This window comes from Podarcis vaucheri (genome assembly GCF_965113315.1).
Source record: "Podarcis vaucheri genome assembly, chromosome: 11".
In the NCBI taxonomy this organism is placed as follows: domain Eukaryota; kingdom Metazoa; phylum Chordata; class Lepidosauria; order Squamata; family Lacertidae; genus Podarcis; species Podarcis vaucheri.
In genome coordinates this window covers 37,250,083-37,264,567 of record NC_138749.1, presented here as the reverse complement: position 1 = coordinate 37,264,567, position 14,485 = coordinate 37,250,083, and the positions used below count along the sequence as shown (strand labels likewise).

Sequence of the window (14,485 nt, the reverse complement as noted above, 5' to 3'; positions counted from 1 at the left end):
GCCTCTCTCCCTCGTCAATTTCGCTGGGGAAGATACAAAGGAGAAGCCCCAGCAGCGCCCTCGACTTCGCCCAGGCGCGGCAGACCGAGGATCCCCAGCCAAGTGGCGGAGCGAAAGGCGAACATGGAGAGAGCAGAAGCGGAGCGAATGTCAGCCGCGCGCCGAGGGGAGGGGAAAAGCCGAAAGGCGAGCGAGAGATCCAAAGTAGGTCGAATAAATAAAAGCCCCTTCTCCTGCTTCTCCGGCTTGCTCTCCTCCTGGCGCCTTCCTTGCTCGCTCGCGCGGCAGCTCCTTCTCTCCTCGCCTTCTTTCTTCTTCCGTGCTGCTGACAATAATCACTGGAGATCGCCCAAGAGGAAGGGGAAGGAAAGGAGGAGGAAAAAAAACACCTTCTTATTTTTCTTCTTCTTTTTTTCTTTTCTTTTTAAAGTAAATTTCGGAGGAGAAAAAGAAAAAGAAAACAAACCTCCGCAGCCAAGAACAAAACCCTCCCCCAAAATAACAATAAAAAAGTGTTTAAAAATTGAAGATATGAAGATGTTCAAAAGGCGCCCCTCTCTCTTTCTTTTTTCTTTCTTTCTTTTTGCTCTTTTTCTTTTGCGGTCTTTCCCCTTTCTTTTAAGTTTTCCCTCTCTCTGGTCTCATGAAGGAAGGAAGCGAGAGGCACCAGGAAAAGGAGAAAAGGAGTGGAGAGAGAAGGAGATAAAGAGAAAAAAAAACCAGCCTTCAACTAATAGAATATGCAAGAAAGGAGAGAGAGAGAGGGAGAGAGAGAGAGGGAGAGAGAGAGAGAGAGAGAGAGAGAGAGAGAGAACCAAAAAATGAATGCGTTTAAACGGGAAGACTAGCAGAGCAATGTTTCCGAAAGGGGGATCTGCGCGAATGTCTGTATATAGTGAACTTTGACACTACTATTGAAACTGACACGTTTCTATGGAGATCGCTGCCTTATATGGAGCTCATGTCAAGGAGCCAAGAGAGGGGCTGCTGGCAACTGATAATCAAAGGCGACTGACTGGTCAGAGCCCTGAATTGGGGGGAGAAAAAATGGGAGGCTAAGGTTAGCCAAGCCTCCTTCACTCCATTGGCTGAGATCTCCTCTCTCTCTCGCTCCCCCCTCCGCCTTTATTCTTTGCTACCTACTGACTGAGATGGGAAGGAGGGAGGGGGCAGGAAAGGAGCGGGAAGGGAGGGGGCTTGAGAGAGAGAGAGAGAGAGAGAGAGAGAGAGAGAGAGAGAGAGAGAGAGAGAGGGAGGGGGATTCTTCTGACAAGCACAATTTACATTGAGATCGCCCTGCTCTGCTATTTACTTTGAGACCTGATTAGTATGGGTCGTCTATGGTCACACACACAGACACACACGCACGACAAAAGAAAGGGGGGGGCGGGCGGGGAAGAGATGCATTGCGATAGGGGGAAAGGGGAATTTAAAGGAAATTATTTTGGCTCATTCTGAAAAGTTTTTTTTTTTTTTAATGATCAGATTTCTCTTTGGGATATTTCGCCCCCCCCCCGGTCTTCCTTCCTTCCTTCCAAAAATAACCCTGATTAGGAATTACGATACTTGGACTGGATTCCATTGTTTAATGGCTGCAAGGAGATGGCTAAGGAGAGTCCATAAGGACTGTGAGTATTTAAAAAATACATTTATGGTCCCATATGTTCCAGTTCATCAGCAGCCCCTTCTCTCCCCCTCCCACTTCGCTGCCTGTTCCTCCTCACTTTATATATTCTCCAGGATTTAGTAAATTTTTTAGAATAGATTTCATTCCCGTCGCAATATGACCGGACAGAAATCGACAACCCCATTTCACATGGAGGTTCCACTCCAACTCCTATTATTTTTATTTATTGTTTACTATTAATATATAGATACATATATTAAATTAACTTCTCCTTGTGTTTTGCTTTCGCGAATGTTTTTAAACAGCCTCAGTAATGATTAATGGATAACGTAAGTAAGTGATCGGTTTTGCCGTCTTTATGAAAGGATCAATGCCTGTAAAGGAAAGTTCAAGTGAGAGAGAGAGAGAGAGAGAGAGAGAGAGAGAATGTGAGTTTGGAGAAGTGTATTCTGGGAACCGGGTAGTGGGGGGGGGGGGGCGACGACGACACAAATTCCCCTTCGCCAGTCCTAGAAGAATCGCTGGTTCGTGCTGCCATCTAGCGGACAGGAAGAAAGCGGTGAAACTACAGTTTGTTTAGCTCCCCCCTTCCTTGTGTAGTTAAAAAATAAATAAAAAGCTTGCGCATCCGATGAAGGAGCAGAAAGGGACACGAGAATATCTGAATGGCCCTTTCCCTTAATATTTGTTCCCTGCCTGCATGTTTCTATGGGGAGTAATCCTTCTTATTGGAATATTTCTCAATTAGCTTCTCGATCTTCTGCCCCTCCTGACTTCTCCTTATTTTCCTTGTTTTCTCAACTTCCATCAAAGTTTCTACACCAGCAGAAAGCCGGGGTTGGCGGGCGGGCGGGGGCTATTCCAAAACACCGCAGCGCACTAGAGCCTAGGGCGAGAAAGAGAGAGTTTTGTGCGTCTCTTCTCAGGTTGTAAAAATATTAGGCACCAGTTAGAGAGGAGAGTCCCGCACCCGAAGACACGGTTTGCGATTTGGTGGTGAAATAATGAAGGGTGGTTTTCTCCCTCCCTCCCCCCACCCTCCGCATCAGTTTTTCCTGCCAAGCCGTCCCTATTGTAGATTGCATTGATAAAAAGGATGTTATTGACTATGCAACAGTGGGCTCTCTCTCGCCTGCCTCCTCGCCTCTCTTTTCTTTCCCAATAAACTCTCGGTCCTGTCTTCTGGTGGTCACTGAAAAGGTGAAACGAATAAGATTAAATCACACACACACACACACCCGGGCTCTGTATGTATATCATCTAAGGTTTTACTCTCCGGACTATGGAGAGACAGGGAGGGAGAGAGGGGGAAAAAAGAGGCAGAGCAAAAGAGAGAGAGGGAAGAGGGAGGGAGAAGGGGAGAGAGAAAGAAAGCCCGGGAGAAGGTGCACAGAGAAGCACCAGCTTCTTGACAAGGTTTCGTCGGAGTCCGGATCGCTTCCACCAGCAACTAGCAGAACCTCCGCTGGCCAAGGCAAGTAGCTTTTGCTTTCTGTAACGTGTGTTTCTGGTGGGTTTTTAGACGCTGTGAAGCAGCATCCGGCAGCAGGGAGTTGGGCTCTCTCATCCCCACCCCATCCTCTTCTGATAGAGTTCCACTTGGGCAATGTAACTTTTTTAATAATAAAAAACACCCCCACCTACGCTCCTTCTCCGCTTTCCTCCACCATCTCGCATGCTTTGTCGGAGACCCTGAAAAGGCACTCAGTTCAGGCCTGGTTGGGATTTCCCCGCCAGATTTCATCTGAAGGAGAGGCGGCAGGGATGGGGGGGGGCGGAGAAGAGGGAGAGAGAGAGATGTAAGAAGTTAGGAAGCAGAAGTAGCCAAAAAATAATAATTTTTGTTTGAACAATGTTGTGGAACCCCCCCATCCCCAGTCCTTAAGATCATGGGACCAGCTGCCTCCGGGAACAACCTCAGATGGGAATGAGCAGGGATCGACTTGTCCAGATCCAGAGCTGAATCCCAGAGTCCTCCTATTGCCTAGGTAGGCTTAAGGAAGAGGTGAACAGATCCATTCAGTGGGGCTGAGTGTTTATGCCAGGACTTTTCATCCCCTAAAGAGGGGTTGCAGACGAGTGTCAGCGTGCTAATGCTGTTGTCTTTCACCTGCTCTGTTTGTTATTTGATCACCTAATGAAAAGATCGATGGCAGCCTGTTTATCTAGGGTGGTGGTGGGGAGTGTCAACAGATTAAAGGGACAACAGGGAGATCCACCGAACGAGAGAGAGGGGGAGACAGAAAGACTTTTATGACAAGGAAAGGCCCATTAAAAATAATTACAAAACCCACCTTTAATTCCGATTACGTTGTGTCTCCCCCACTCCAAGATTGCCTTTGCTGTCCCAAAGGATATCACATTTCTCTTAGAATAGGTATAAAACAGAACCCACTCAATCTCTGCTTTTATTCAGCGAAAATAGAGCGAAGCCTAGCCAATTTTATGAGTCTTTCAGGAAATCTCATCTTTTAGGGATCTGGCTGGGTCTTTGAATGGGTAATGGATAAGAATTCAGGCCGCGAGAAATGAATGGATCCTTCATTGCATGCGGGGATCCTTAACCTCTCCAAAAGAAGCTGGCTCAAATATAGAAATCCTTTGTCAATTTCTCCCTCCCTCTCAAACGCTCACTTTCCTCTCTCTCCGAGAGCAAAAGGAAATAAAGAAAAGTAATGTGGTCACAACGTAATTAAATTGGGAAAAGCCAGCTTTCCCCGCCAGCTTCTTGCGGTGCCTAAAGTATGCCCCGAAAAATAGAAGCGAGCTCTAACTTCCTCAAGACTGCCAACCCCAACGTTGCCCTAACCATATTTACATGGAAATCGCATAGGTTTCCCGCGTCTCTTATCTGTGTTTAGAATCCCATCTTGGGCCGCAATGGGCAAATTGGTTAAGCAGAGGGGAGTTGCTAAACCGGTTGAACCTCAAATATCAGGACAGCCGGATGGCATTTTCAGATGCAAACCAGCGAGGGTGTATGTGAAGAATTTAAAATAAGGCGCATCCATGGTGTTCAATAGGCGTGCGAACTGGGATGGTGGTAGAATAAAGCAGATCAGTTATGTTCAACGAGGTTGTAATATTCCGGAAGTAATGCACGGGCTCCGCTTAAGGGGTTTTGTTTTTTCCTGCGTGGGGCCAACCAGGATTCCTCTTTCGATGTTTCAGCCAAGGCTTTGTAATCTGATAAGGTCATTTTATGGGAGAACAGAGATGCAGACAAGCTGAGCCTAAGACCACGAGCCACAGCACACTTACATAGAAGTAACCTCTGTTCATTTGAAATGGTGGGACTTGCAGTCACTTTGTGGGTTCAGAAAATAACTGCTGTCCTCTCTGGGGCTGTTTTCGGAGACACCCATGTACTCTGGACCAGAGGAAAACGTTGTGCCTGTCAGAACTTTTCCTGGAACCAGGAGGGGGGGGCATTTAAAAAACGAAACCTCCTCCCTCCGTAAAACACCCAAACCAAATATGGACTGAAGAGAAAGTAATAGCAAAGCCTAGCTGGGGGGGTGGAAATGATCTGTACCCAGAAATATTTATCCGCTTGCTGTAACCTTTCCTTTTTTAAAATTCAAAGGCCCGATTCCTTTGCAAAAATCAAGTGTACGGCGTATGTGTGGTTTTTCAATACAGTACTGTATAATATATATTGACTGTGTGTTTGTGCATGGCTGTGTATTCGAGAATCCTTATAGGGGAAAATAGCACAGGAGGGATCTTCACTCTCTCTCCCAAGTGGAGAGAAAAAAAATCTGTTACATTCTTTTAGCAACTTTGAGCAACTCACTCCCCGTTCTGGTAAGAAATCCAGCTGCATTTCGTTAGGACATGACATTTGGGAAGTGCTTTTTAAAGCACACATATGCCATCCCCGTTCTACATAGATCAACTTAAAACAGACCCAGAAAGCCATACGGAAGGCGTGCTTTGAATGCTGTTCTCTCACTTTCACACGCTACCAGCATGCTGGGCCGCTTGCCCCACAAATCAGCGAGCTCGCGCTTTCGACGAACTCTTGACAAGCTCTGCCTTCCAGCTTTTGGATGCCTGATCCATCAGAGAAGCCAGCCTGTCGAGGGGCATCCCTTCCCTCGAGGACTATTTCCAGTCCTCGTCAAATATTAATTGCAGTGTAAACATTGCTGACCCACCTCTTTCCCTCCACCTCCCCCCAAAAGCCCCCTCCTCAAGCAAAGTGCGTAGTGGCGGCGGCCTTGCTGGTTCCTCCCTCTGCCTTCCCTTGGCGAGGGCTTGGTGTCCAGCAGGGCAAGACTGTCAGCGAGCCAGGCCTTGGCAGGGAAGCCTGCCCAGCAACGCCGCTGCCACGACTAGCGGAAGTAGGCCGCATTCACCGTCTGCACTAGTGCCGGGTCACAGGCTTCCAGCGCAATGGAACTCCTGCCCGGGTGGGAAAAGGAGGCGCGCCTGCCCCTTACTCGACCGTCGTTTGTTATCTGCACAAATCTGCAGATTTCAAACCCCCCCCTCCATCCCAGGCTTATACACAATTGGCCATTCCCAGAATCCCAGCCAGAGTAGACCCAGTGGATTACAGCGCCCGTTTGTAAATAAATAGCCACTGGCCACCTAATATTCCGGGGGCCCCCTTCTCTCTAGACAAAGCCTGATGCACTCACACGGATGCTCAGATTCGTGTGCATGGGAGGGAGGGAGGATTTCACCAGTGCCTGGATGGATCCCTGAGAGTTCTCAATTGATCTGTACTCGCTTTCCCTTATGTCCTTACTCACTTTAGGGGACCATGTGCGAGATGATTCCCATTTTAAAGCCTGTTTGGAAACAAACAAACACGCGCACACGCGCACGAGATATTCCAGCAAATCCTCAATAGTAATAGTAGTAGTAATAATAATAATGTATAATCATAATTTATTATTTATACCCTGCCCATCTGGAAGGGTTTTCCCAACCACTCTGGGCGGCTTCCAGCAAAATATTAAAATTACATAAATGTAAATGAAGCTGGCTTGTGTTGTGCACATGTGATATAAGTTCTAGTTAACTTACTTCCAACATCTTAATCAGACCTACTTTTTAAAGCAGTCCGTTCTTGGAATCCCATGTCTGCACAACCCATTGGGGCTTGAAAGTAAATTCTACTGAATTCCGTGAAACTTAGTTCCAAGAAAATATGTGGATACCATTCCTTCTAGGCTTTCTTACAAAAGAGAAAACGCTGCGTGTTCACTATAAAGGCATCTGGGGCGAGGGAGGACAGCGTCTGGAGGAAACAGGGGCTCTAACCTGGGCAAAGGTTCCCGGTTAGGCACCCGCCAGTGGTCGAAGGCTAAAATGAAAGCTGTAAAATAGGCTGCCGAGAGTCTGGCTTTATGCTTTTGTTGTGGAGTTGTAAGCGAAGCAAGGCAAGGGAGCAAAATACCTTTCCCAAAGGCCTCCCGCCCACCCCCGCGGGCCTCACTAGGAGCCATCAGGCCGTATTCTGGGCTCGACTTGGCCATTTGGCACCTAGCGAAATGTCGCGCTGAGTTACCAGGTGCTTTCAGAGAGTGGCGGTCTCCTCTCAACCAGACGGCGGCAGCTGGCCACTGAAATCGTGGATTTGCCGACACATCAGCCAGGAAACCCAAACAAGTTGAAAACTGTGCAGAGGTCAGGGGCAGCGCGATCCCACACCAGCTGTTTCTTTGGAACGAAGTCCCACGGAGCTGAGTGGGGGACTTGTTCCCAAGAAAGAGGGGGCAGGATTGCAGGTTTACAGTACAGCCCTTACTCAGGAGTAAATCCCTCTAATGTTCCCTGGAGAATATTTCCAGAAAAGGGTCCTTTGGGCCTCTTAAACCAGGCGCCGTAGTCGAGTGGCCTCGAGGGGCGCAGGAATCTCCCAGCCAACAGAGGGACCCATATTGGCCAGCTTTTGTAGTGTGCCTTGTTTCACGGCCGAGATGGATCCGGAAGACCCTAGCAGGACACAGGAAACTGGCGGTCAGCAAGCCTTCCTGCGTCAGAGCTGTCTTCTCCCATGCGCTCCCCACCCCGTTCCCTGCGCAAAATGGCGAATTCTCACAACCAGATATTGACTTTCCGCACAAATAAAGCTGCGGGGATCTTAATGCGGGAAGCGAAGCGACATAGGTGTGTGCAGATGCCACAAAGGGAGCGGGGTGGGGAGTGAAGACTTTCTATGAGTGTAGATAGCAGCGCTGGAGGATCTACCCTTCGCTTGGAGACCAGTCTTGTCATGCGCGCATCACGTAAGGCCCAGGCAAGCTGATGCCCAGATCTAGTAGGTGTGGGTGTGGGTGTGCGCGCGCGCGTAGACATTAATATCTGGCTATGCTGGGGATGGGTATTCTCGCAAGACACGGGGAGAAAACTTTCTCTCGCTGGGACAAAAGAGCGTCCCCTCCTTTGCCCTTTCAGCTTCAGAAGCCTCCGTGCAAGGGGTTAACAATAAAGTGGGTATTGAGAATACGATCTCCTGGCTTGTAGAATCATTTCCCATAATAGTCACCTGTCACAGCCTACATTTCTTTTATCATAGGCATTAGCCCATCAGGAGATGAGTTCAGTTGGACTTCTCTTTTCCAGGCTAAAAATTAAAAGAACTCTCTCTCTCTCTGTGTAAGAAAATAAAAGATTTGCCCCACCGATTGTTCAGCTATCGCTTAGAGGCGCCGAGAGGGTGTCAAGGGGGTGGGGTGGGGAGGGAATCCAGGCTTAGCTGCTGGTGTGAGCATCACCCTGAGCTCCTCCTAAACTTGATATAACTAATAAATCTGACTTTTCCCTTAAACTGTCAGGGTCGAGATGTGTTTATTACAGGCCTGTTCAGGCAGCTAAGGAGATGGAGCGGGAGGACTTTTAAGTTGGGCTTAAAAAAAAAGTCAATGAAACAGCTCAAGCAGACCATAAAGAATCGCGCCACACTGAAGCAGGCTATGGGGAGCATGGGGGGGGGGCGCGCGAGAGAGAGCAGCGATTGTGGGGGGGGCTCATAAAAAGTATCCTGGAAGACATGGGGCTGGCAAAGCTGTGGGGGTGGTGTGTGTGTGTGGTGGGGGAAGAGAAATCTGCTTTATTGTTAACCCCTTGCACGGAGGCTTCTGAAGCTGAAAGGGCAAAGGAGGGGACGCTCTTTTGTCCCAGCTGATCCTCGGCTATTCTGGGGACTCAGGTTGGTGTGAAAAGGACGAAGAGGTCACTTGAAATCGCCTTTTATCTACTCCTCTTTTCTCTCTGGATCAGCAGCTTTGAATAGGCGCCATCTAATCGCTCTTCATAGAAAGAAAGTGGGGCAAGGCTCGAAAATGCCTTCACTCTAGGAAGGAGGGGACTGGCTTGCATGATTGCGCCTAGGCCTCAAGCCAGGCGGCGGCGAGCGGAGGAATGCCTCGATCCCCAGCGCGTGCGCCCCGGTTGGAGACGCGGAAGGTGGCGAGAGGGCCGCGCTGCCGCCTGCTCCCCTTGCCCGCATTTCACCCTGGCAGCAAGCGGGGTTGGGATGGAAGGAGCCCCTCGGCCACATTGATGGACTCGTTCCATAAATAAAATAAAATGTACGCTCCAACCACCACTCCCCATTGGCAAACAGATACAAAGGAAACCAGAGCAGGGAACAAACCTCGAAGAGGCTTCCCGCCTCTCCCATTTTTGCAAAGTCCCTGGAAGCCGAAACAATTTTCTCAAGGCTAGGACGGAACTGTTGGTCTGGCAAATAATAATAATAAAAAGAGCGTCCATCCGCACTCCAGATCCCGGACTTCTTTTGTAGGCTTCGCACGAGGCCCTGCTTCGTCCACTGCTGCTGAGGACACCCAGTGAATCCGAAATAAACTGATAAGGGGGCGGGCGGAGAGAGAGCGATCTCTTCCTTCCCAATAGCTGTCATGCTAAGCTAAAGTTGAACCCACAAGACACGAAAGCCAAGTCCCTGTTTGTTCAGAAACGATTTTTTTTTTTATTCCCCCGCAAACCCTTGTGTGGGAGATGAGTATGTGTCTTTTTTGGCAAAAAAGAAAAGAAAAAAGAACCTGGTTAGACAGAATTATTTGTTCCTTTGCATCAAAAGACAAGGCCTTCCTATTAATAGCCTAATGGCTTTGGCTGCAAGGAACCAAGAGCACTTCAGAGGCAGCTTCCAAATCCCTTTGCCAGGGAGTGGGCGGGAAATACCTCTCTACCACTGCTGCTGCCCCTCCGACTAGAAAGAGCCACCTTTGCTGTCTGAAGAGTCCAGGGATGCTTGGAAGCTGGAAATACTTCCGAATGGTGGCATGGTTGCTAGGGGCTGCCCGTTCCCACCCATGAATCTCTCCTACCTCCCAGGGCCAACCGGGCTTCCCTGAAGGCCACTTCCTGGCCACCACGCTCTTTGGAGCGCCTTCGCATTTAAACGCCTCCTAAAGGCTGCAGGTCAGAGCAGAGCTCCCCATTGGACTTCGACCCTAGGGCTTCGGATAGGCGGGGGCGGGAAGCCCCAACTCATCTCCCGGCCCAGTGCCACGAAGATTAAATTAAGTGGCGGAGAAACCTGGCGGATCTTCCGTGTGAAGCTCCGCTGGCGCGTCCAGGCGTCACTTTTAACGCCTTGCTTCCCCCCACTGTGCCCAAGTCTTCATCAGGAAGACCCTCTTAATTCCCCCCTCCCCATCTTCAGCAGAAAGGAGCGGGGAGGTCGGCTTTTCGCCTGTTCCCTCACCTAACCCGGCCTCATTTTCTTCGCTCAAAAGTAAACATAAACGTTGCTAACTGATCCGGAATTCCTGGCTGAATGCATGTGTGTGTGTGTGTGTGTGTGTGTGTGTGAGAGAGAGAGAGAGAGAGAGAGAGAGAGAGAGAGAGAGAGAGCTGGGGTTCCAATCATCCCATTTGTCACAAAGAAAATGACCGGCGGTGTATTAAGCAGAACATCTGATTTATTTGATTTAGTGCTCTGGGGCCACAGCGAAGACCCCCTAAGCAATCCCCCGATGCAGAGTTAAAATTGAAAAGGAGAAGGGCGAAGAAGAAGAAAAAATCAAACAAAACTTAGAAGTAGCATTTAAGCCTCCTCCATTTGGCAACACTGATCACCATTCCCGAGTGGCTGGGGAAATATTGTTTTTACAAACCGCCGCAGCAGAAGGAACAAATGTTTGGGAACCACTGAACCTCTCGGTATCGATGGGAAGAGGCAGAAATGGCAGAGAGAGAGAGAAAATCAAGGCAGTCGAAGAGAATCTGCAAAGCTGATCTAAGCTCTGGAAAAGTTTGAGCCTGGTGCGATGACCGCTTGCAAATGCAAATGCAAATGAATAAATAAACCTCAAACCGGCTAGTTTGGGGTGCAGTAGTTTAGCAAGACTAATTGCAGACAATGGAGCTGAAATGACTTTTCCAATTAGCTGCTGGTTGGAGTTTAGTTGGAGGAACTGTCAGCTCCACCGATGGGTAATTGCTTTATTGCTCACAAAACTATCATCTATTTAGAACATATGTGCTAATTACTGTGGATGGGCGTTGGGGAAAAAAAAGGGAGACCATAAATCTATTAGCACTTGAAAAAAAGTCCATGGGGCTTGTAAGCAGCACGAACTCCTTTTCCACATTATGATTTGAGGGGAAGAATGGTGTGAGTGATAAGCGACTCTCTTCCCCAATGCAACATCTGAATTAAACCTATATCCGGGAAGACAATGCAAACAAGCGGCCCGACCCACAAGCCGGAGTAGGGAATTTATACCGGGTTTGTGCCACTGGAGTGAGGACGGGTACAAATCAATCTTCAAAGCATACTGCTTTGGGTTAATTGAATTTTGGGAGGGAGGGTTGTCTGACATTGGTCAATTTCAGATGCGAGCGCTTAGTTTTAAGAGAGCCGCAGAAGGAGCCGTCCGGTCTTCTCAATCAACCACGGCCATAAATCACTTTCCCTCCTTTCCCCCACCCCAGCCTGTTTCCCCACCCCAAAAGATTAGTTTAGAAATCTTTTAATTGGATTATTCTAGAAAATTAATCTCCTTTCGGCTGACTAAATTTTGTGTACCAAATATTGAAAATTAAATCCGCCTCATTTAAGGGTGGGGGGTAGGCGGGATGAGTGAGGGCTCCTGTTGCCTTTGGATGGGTTAGTTGTTGGGGTTTTTTTTTAGAACGAGGACACGAGTAAGAGAAATGGCATAGGGGGCAAAAAAGAGCAACATAAGGTGTTCAGAGCTCCCAAAAAAGCAATATCACTCGCCCAACAGCAGAAAGTTGGTTTTCTAGTTTACATAAGAGTGCTATTATAAGGCGATAGCACAGAGCTGGTAAGTATCCGGGATAGAAGCAGAAGACTCAGATGAGGGTAGTTGTTGTTACTATTTTAAAGAAAAGAAAAGCTTGCCAGCATGGGGGGGGGGGAGTTTTTTAAACTGGAACCTCATGGGTTACTCAGAAGAGGAAACAGAGGCAAAGTGGCAGGGAATAGACCCTCTGCCTTCGAACACGCTGCTGACCGGCAAGATTCTGTTCCGGGCATTTTCCCACACTTTCTCTTGTGTGTGTGTGTGTGAGCGAGCTAGGAGAGAGATAAAGAGAAAGAGATTTTCCCCGTCTCTTTCAAGACGAATTCTGGGTAGAGTTGCTGGAGAAGCGCAAGGAGGGTTTCTGCTTTCTTCCTCAAGCTCTCCGAGTTCCTCCATCGCGTCTTCTGTTACTCCCCGCCAACCCACCTGTGACTCCTGGAAGTCACACCCACACCGAAAATCAATGGGGTTTCATTCCTGTTTTGTGTGATGAGAAAGAGAGCGAGATAAGAAATCGGATGTCACAAAACCAATTTAGGAGGATTGGATAGTTCTCAGAGTCACAAACGTGTGCACGTGCATTTATTTGCCTTTTAATCAGCGCTTGCTGCTAATTTACAATTCAGTTGTAGTTGCTTTTTTTTTTTTTGGAGACAAATGATCTCCTCCCAATCTGCAATTTCACCTGAAATTCTTTCTCCTTTATTTCAAGCTGTTCCGCAAGTTCTTCCAGGACCCTTCCCGCTCCAACCTTCTACCTCTGAACTTTCTAGCCTTCAGATTTTTCCCTAGTATATTTAATGCTCCCCTTATCGGGGTTGCGTGGAGTGGTGTTTTTTATTTTATTTTAAAGACCTGTTAAGGCAGAGATCAGGAGTCAGAGCTCCATTTTTGGCTGCCTGCTGGGATTTCCTGAGCGAGATCACGACATCTCTCTGAAATGGGATACCTCACTTTTAAGCTCAATGTAGCTGTTAATAGCAGCCCTCTGAGGTGTGGTTAATTGGTGGGGATAAAGGCGTAATGACTTCACAGGGAGACTGCAATGATCCTTTAATGTACCTTAAAGAAGCACACGCACACGGGTGACATGGCATCGCTTTGCAGAGGAGCATTTTAAAAGTGGAGTCTTCGTAGGAAACAAATTTGTCCCTGGAACGTGATGATCTGCGCAAACAAGGGGAGAGGGAGGGAGGGAGGGAGCGAGTTTGTGTTCGTGTGTTTAAAGGCAATGAATTTAAGATTGAGTAAATAAACTTATTGGGGAAGTGCGAACCGAGAAAGTAAATGGTAGGAGAATGATAGGGTGGGGATAAAGGCCCGAGAAGCTCTTTGGTCTTGGGAAATGACGGTTTTCAAGCCGCCCTACCTCTCAGGGTTGTCGTACTATACTGAGCTCCACCGGAGGAAGGCGAGATACAAAGAAGCAACGTTAAGCAGGGGTCCGCTCATCCTTCTTTCCCAAACTCAAAGGTGGTGAGTGGTTCTCTCTCTCCTGCGCTCGGCTTCTCCCCCCAGCAGCCGACCTTTAGGCCATGCTAGCTGGGCGTGAAGTCAAGGTTGCAACTGCAGAGCCGGATCAGATCTCACTCCTTTCAAGCGGTGGCGTGGAGTTTTCACTGCCAGCCGACTGTCCCTCGGTTGGGGAAAAGACAAAGTGAATTGGGATGTTGTTCCTCGGGAGGGAGTCTCCCTATGGCTTGGATACCGAGAAAGCATGCAATAGGATCCTCCGGCGCTTCGTCCTATCCTGAACGTCTTACGGTCATATGCAAGAGTAAAGAGTGCAGCGTAGGTAAGGAGAAACTGATACAGATTTGGCAGAGTGGAAGACTGCGATGTGCTCGCAGTCCAAATCCAACCTTCGCCTATTAGTATACGATCAGTGACAATGAAAGCTCTATACACACACACACACGTGTGCCTGCATTTCTTGGCATCTGAGAAACGCACCAGTCACAGAAACGAACAGAACGCGTGTTTGTGAAACCGGAGTTCTCTCTTCGCTCTGGTTGCAATTCTCCTCAGGGTTCCACTTAGATCAATGGAACTTTCTCCCAACCAAGGGAGCAGAAGATTGCAGCTGTCTCTAGTGTGTTATGTCCAATACTTTTATAGGGCGTTTACTCGCTTGTGCTGTGTACTTATTTATTTCTCTATCTACATAACACAGGAGCCAACTACTAGGGGCCGAGGTCCCGTCGTCCCCCCATTAAAGATTTGAGGGGGCCGGGCCACCCCAAAGTTGATGGGCATTGCCATTCAAATGGTGTTTGTGCGCCGCATCTTGTGATCGATTCTGTGATGCGGGGATTGCCTGACCCCCCCGCAATATTTTAACCCCTTTGACACCACTGCGACGTACATTCCTACCGGAGCCCCTATATACTGTGCACACGGGTCTGCTTTGACATGCACAGGAGATAACTTTGCACAGATACACATATTGCTATATAAACACACCGTATGCAGTACCTCTGCCCTATTTTAGCGAACGCATTGCTCTCTCTCTCTCTCTCTCACACACACACACACACATAGGTAAAAGTGTACATGTATGTGAAAAGTGTGCATGTGTGTTCATGCAGATAGTCCAAATGTC

The 14,485-nt window shown here is 48.3% G+C and overlaps 1 protein-coding gene across 1 annotated transcript in view; it reads left to right on the top strand.

Annotated features, from left to right (window-relative positions):
* Window positions 1–1,385: 1,385 nt before the first annotated feature.
* Window positions 1,386–14,485, top strand: part of LOC309514354 (uncharacterized protein) — a 90,133-nt gene continuing 77,033 nt past the window's right edge. The window contains exon 1 of the mRNA XM_082191382.1: window positions 1,386–3,101. The gene's annotated coding sequence lies outside the window, so the exon portion shown is untranslated. The remainder of the gene's footprint in view (window positions 3,102–14,485) is intronic.